Source organism: Dermacentor silvarum, chromosome 1 (assembly GCF_013339745.2).
Source record: "Dermacentor silvarum isolate Dsil-2018 chromosome 1, BIME_Dsil_1.4, whole genome shotgun sequence".
Taxonomy (NCBI): Eukaryota; Metazoa; Arthropoda; class Arachnida; order Ixodida; family Ixodidae; genus Dermacentor; species Dermacentor silvarum.
In genome coordinates this window covers 337,487,151-337,493,150 of record NC_051154.1, presented here as the reverse complement: position 1 = coordinate 337,493,150, position 6,000 = coordinate 337,487,151, and positions in this window count along the sequence as shown.

Sequence of the window (6,000 nt, the reverse complement as noted above, 5' to 3'; positions counted from 1 at the left end):
AAAATGGCTGAGCACTGGATATGCTGAAAACGCGTTGGATAGAAAATGGCTGAGCACTGGATATGCTGGAAACGCGTTGGATACAGAATGGTTGAGCACTGGATTCTTGAAATACAAAGTGGCTGAACACTGGCTCTATGCTCGAACTACATTGGATTCTACAATGGCAAACTGTTAGGCCAATCTTGGCTCGAACAGTGGGTGAACCTTGGATCGGGTTGCACTTTGCCATGATGCCAGGATTGGGCCAAAGTTCGTACCAATTTCTGCGAGCATTGGACCATGCTTGGCCCAGTGCTGTTGTGCTGCCTGGGACCCATTATCACTTCAGTCAGTTCACTTGCTTTATTATTCTCCCAACCTTAATCACGGTTTTTGTGCGCATTATCGCCTCTTATCCTAAGAGGATCATTTTGTGTCGACGATGCAGTTTTGAAACACCCTTGAAACAGTGACCTCACCATGAGGCATAAAACTTTCACCTTTAAAGAAAAAAAAAACTAAAGGAAATGCAGAGAACTATAGTTGAAGCGGCGCATGCAAATGAACCAGATTTGTGGCCACGCCACGCGTGTCACAATCACATATATTGGTCAATCATCTAAGGAGTGCACGGTGTTCCCTGCAGTATCGATATACCGACCGCACCACTGGTGGCACCGACCATTAACGATCGGTAAGGGGAGCGTTCTTCTTTACTTCCCTTATGGCAACTAGTACTTAGTCGCTGATCGAGGCACTCGGAATAAACTCTATGGTTCCTGCACCCTATTCCCATCCCAAATCAAAAAAGGCATTGTGTTTCATCTACACGTCAACGAGAGGTTGAATCGCCTTCCAGCTTTTTATATAATTATTTCTTTTAAAATGCAGGCAGGACAAGCAGCAAGATGTTGCATGCACACTGTGTCGATCGGTACTATACGGTACCAACGCACAGTATAACAATGCATGTCTATTAATGATTAATATAGTAATCTTATCATAATATATAACAATTCAGAGCCACTACCACATCTGCATCTCCTTCCTTGATGCCACAGCAAATGTCTGTGGAATTCTTGCTGTGGAATCAATAAGTACTTTAAAGCATTGTCACATTGTCATGACGGCGTAAAATAAAACACTGTCAATGTGACTTCAATATGTTCACTCTCTATTGGTTGAACTTGTGCCCAGAAAAACAATTAGTAAGTGGCACACAAAGCACAATGATACAGCGAACACAGTCGGCGATCGGTGAAATATGATCTGCGGGTCAAGCGTGTCACATGACTCGTTGAAGGTTGTAGTGTAATCGCTGGTACTGCATATATACCTTCCAGAAAGTACAACAATATTCGCGTCGCGCATACAATCTTGATTACACAAGGTTGGGCGAGAACACACTAGATGTCAGATAGAATCAACAATAAGATTCAATTAAGTTATCATGCAGTTGCGCCTTGTGCTGAGCAATAACTTTCACTTGATAGCAGGCGAAATGTGATCCCCAGAAAAAAAGAATAAACAAGCACGCGTACGTGCCAGTATAGTCACGCAGTATCGGGCTCGGCATCGACAAAACTCCTTCTTAATATCTTTAGCTGTTTGTATACATGGTACTATTTAACATTCAACTTAAGAAATTGCAAATTCTTCTACTATATACATATAGTTGGTATCCACTTGAAAAAAAATTTTTCCAGCATCACACTGAAGCACACAGAGTTGAAAGTTTGTTGTGCCTACCTGGCCATCAGTTGAGATTTTTTTACCAGTTAAATCATCTTTCTTTGAATGCGCGTGCATTGGGCTAGCTCCCACATCATTATGCTGTGCAATTCCCGCAGTGTGAATTCACAAGACAAATTTTTGCACTGTGCCTTGTTTACTTTTCTACATTTCTGCATGCTAGATATGACACTAAAGCTTCCGCTGAAGATACTGTGCTTGTTGAAAAGGCCATGTTTTGATGCTGATAAATGGAGGGCACGTGTAAAATCATGTAAGAGTTTTGTGAGTACACTGGAGCAGCAACATCTACTGTTATTTTGTGTTTATATTCCTGAGCACCTACACATCCAATCAGAGGTATTTTGTGCTGTAGGCGAAGCAGGTGGCCGCCTAGGTGTGGCACTTCTTGATGAGCACGATGGGCACAGCACACCTTGTCATCCCTCACTCCGTCTTTTCTCCCTCACTCCGTCAATTCACCAATGGGCAATGGACAATGTTGGATTCCCTTGGATACCCAATGTTGGCTGCATTTTGTATGATTGATTGTTGAAAGAACAGTGAACTGATGCCTGGAAATCTGTGCACTAACTTTCTTCCCATTTTAATTACAAATGCCTTACAATGTCTCTTAAAATTCTTCATCTGATACGCCAAAATTTGGTGCTGGAGTGGAGAGGAGTGCTGTTATTTGACTTTACCTGGGGTGGCAAACACGTTCTAAAATTTATACCTCCAAAGGCATCAAAGGCGAGTTAGGGGATGAGCTGGGCTACTGCATGGCCTGCTCTCGCACAAATTTCACAAGCACTTTCACCGCGTTATATCTGACCAGGCAGCTCAGCAGCAGGAAAGTGACCTCTTTTTCAGCCCTTTGCCTCCAGCCAATGCAGAGCATTCGAAAGCTCTTGTTTGCATTTATAATAAATTGCAAGATTTGGCACTGTAATCTGCTGTTCAGTGTAGACAAGCTTATTTGACTTTCATGCTGCATAATTGCTATACAGACACACAGACATTATCATAAGCATTATTAAAATACATGTACTGAAGTGCCAATATTGAGTGCTTGCATTAGCGGATACCCCCTGCACCAGAAGAAAAAAAGAAGGAAGAAATTGATAAAGCGTATGTCTTTGTCTCTAAGTGTAGCAGATGTTGTGCATGGCAGCTATGAATGCTGTAAAGAAAACCACTACATCTTTATTCAATTCAAGGTTTCATTACTATCATCCATGTGAACTTGAACTCTTCCTCTAATGCATGCAAAATTAAAAAAAACAAGGGAAAGAGACAATAAAGGTACACAATTGATACCCCATTCTGCATTGCCACCCTTTATTTTATACTATAATGGGGTTAGCATAGTAGCTAGTGAGGACATGTGTTGTTATAACCTAATATGTGCCATCTAGTAGCAAAACTTCAAAGCTTGTTGCATGACAGATACAATGGCTAATTGCTTGCTTTACGCATCAGCAAGCTGTATACCTTGTGCTTAGAAAACAAACGATTTACCTGCAGCATGTACTATAACATAGATCACCTATGTAAGTCCCTTGCTGGTACATAAGGGCCTTATGTCAAGTGCTTTTTGAATGACAAGCTGAAGTTATGAGTGCGACATTCATTGTTATATTCATGCTTCTGAAGTGGGAACCATAATTTATTAAGAACACAGTAAAACTTTGTGTATCATTGGTAAATTTCGCTGTAGAGTTTTCCTAAAAAGGTTGCGTGAAAAAATTAAAACGTGTACCAGACTTTAGCTAGTAAGAAACAAAGTACAAAAAATAATATAAACTACAAAAAAGTTATGCACAGAGCGCAATCAAATGGTGAAAATATGGATGCTCACACAGACTAAAATATTAATACAGGTATTTATTAGTAACTCACAGCAACCAAACAAAATAGTAATAAAAAGGCAACTAATTAACAGTGTGTAGCATGTCGTGAAATTTTACTCGGTCAGGTTCAGTGGCAATATCAGAGGGCAAGTTGTTCTATTCAATGATGTTGTGGCGTATAAAAAGGCGTGCATATTGTAACATGTGACATGGTATGCACTTGATTTTGAGGTGTAGATTCCGGCATGGAAAGACGACAGGTAATGGCCGAAAGAAATCGTTGTGAAGACAAGTATGATGATAAAGTTTGTGAAGTAGGCAAAGACGCGCCGACATGTTGTGAAGGAATAGCACTTGTAAATCGGGACGTGCGTTTAATGATGACATGCTAGGGTAAGATGAATAGTTGGAAAAGATGAAGCAGGCAGCACGGTTTTTCCCCGATTTAATCTTGCCAATGATGCATGCCTGCCGGGATCCTATATTATCGATTTGTATTCGAGCTTCAGGCAGATTACTGTAGTGTAAGCAAATTTATGTATGTTAACAGGAGCATGCTTTAAGTTGTGTTTGATGATGCCAAGAGAGCGATTAGCAGCTGCAAGGATGGAGTAAATGTGATGGTTTCATGTTAAGTCGTAATGTAAGTGAACGCCTAGAAATTTATAGGTTAAGACAAGTTCCACAATACTACGTTCTACCCTATACGAAGTGGAGACTTGGGTGGCTCGGTTAGTAAAAGAAATAAATTTAGTTTTAGTAAGATTTAGGGGCATTAACCATGACTTACACCATGTGTTGCTTGCATCTAAATCATTTCGGAGAGTTACATGATCGTTATCACAAGATAAGTGATGATAAAGTACACAATCATTGGTAAAAAGTGCAATGTGGGACAAAACACAGTTAGGTAAGTCATTATAGCACAATTAAAGAACAGTAACGGCCGAAGCACACTCCTCCGAGGCACTCCAGATGTGATGGGACTAAAGGTAGATTAAGAGCTCTTAGCAGACGTGTACTGTAGTCTAGATGCTAAAAAATCAGTTATCCACTCTAAAACATTTAGATGAATATTAAGTCCTGAAAGTTTAGCAAAGAGTCTGTAATGAGGCACATGATTGAAAATATGGCGTCAACCTGGAAGCCGGCATCAATAGATGAATTCAAGTCGTGAAGAAATGCAGCGAGCTGTGTGTCACAAGAGTAGCCTTTTGTAAAACTGGGCTGAACTATGATCTTGCGAATTAATAATGTGTTCCATAAGTTTGCAAATTGTGCTTGTTAATGATATTCATTGGTAGTTAAAGGGTGAGAAACATTTGCTGGATTATAGAATGGATGACTATAGCCACTCACCAGTCTTGAGTAATAGAACCAGTGGAAAGTGATTGTGTGAATAATGTGGACAGTACTCGAGAGAGACCCTGTGACACATTCTTGAGTAGCTTGTTATTAAATTCATTGTGCTCTGATGTAGATGAGGTTCTTAGTCTTTTTAGTAAGGGAAGAATGCCCGACTCATTAATAACAATTTCAGACATGTTGGGTCGTGCGGGTAAGTGAGGGCATGTAGTGACATATTCGCAGGTGAACACTGAACAAGACGCATCATGTAATAACTGTGCACACTGTAACATGGGAACTATGTCGCCACCAGAATTAGTTAAAATTATGTCAGGATGAGAACAGGGGTTTATTATTCGCCACAATCGCCAAGGGTTATTTGTCATAAATCATAGCTGTAAAAGTGTTAACATGTAGATTTTAGTAGCGACTGGTATTCTTTGTAACATATGTTATCCGTGTTTCGGAATTTTTGTTTGTTTTATTCGCTGTTCCATAAAGCCTTTTATTTTTATTATTGAGGCGCTGCAGGCGTTTATTGAACCAGGGAGTAGTATTGTTGCATCTAATGCTTACAGGGACAAACATTTTGATAAGATTTGCAAAGGTGCCTCTAAACATAATCCAGTTCTCTTCAATAGCTTGAGTGGAATATGTATCCATGAATGTGTCCGTAAAGATGACTAATTCAAGAGTAATCCAAATAAAGTTGGTCCTATTGTAGCATCTAATCTGTTTAGTTGTGTTGTTTTTCTTTGTTAATGTGAAGTTAAGCAGACCTGCTATAACTGTGTGAACAGACAGCCCGTCAAGGTGAGGGATGTCGGAACAGATTAGAGGAGTGCCCCTCAAGATGAGATATAGAATATTGGCCTATATGCATGATGAACAGGTTTGGAGAGTAACAAGTTGAGATAACGTGAAATCTGGACAGGCGTGAAGGAAATTATGCACTTCAGTGTGAGCAGCTACGACAGGTTCCGTTGTCCAATTAATAATGGGTAAAGTAAAATCAGCGTAAATGATAAGAGTCAAATGCCGAAATAGCATGCAGACTTCATTTAGAACGCTTCGAAACTGGCTTGAA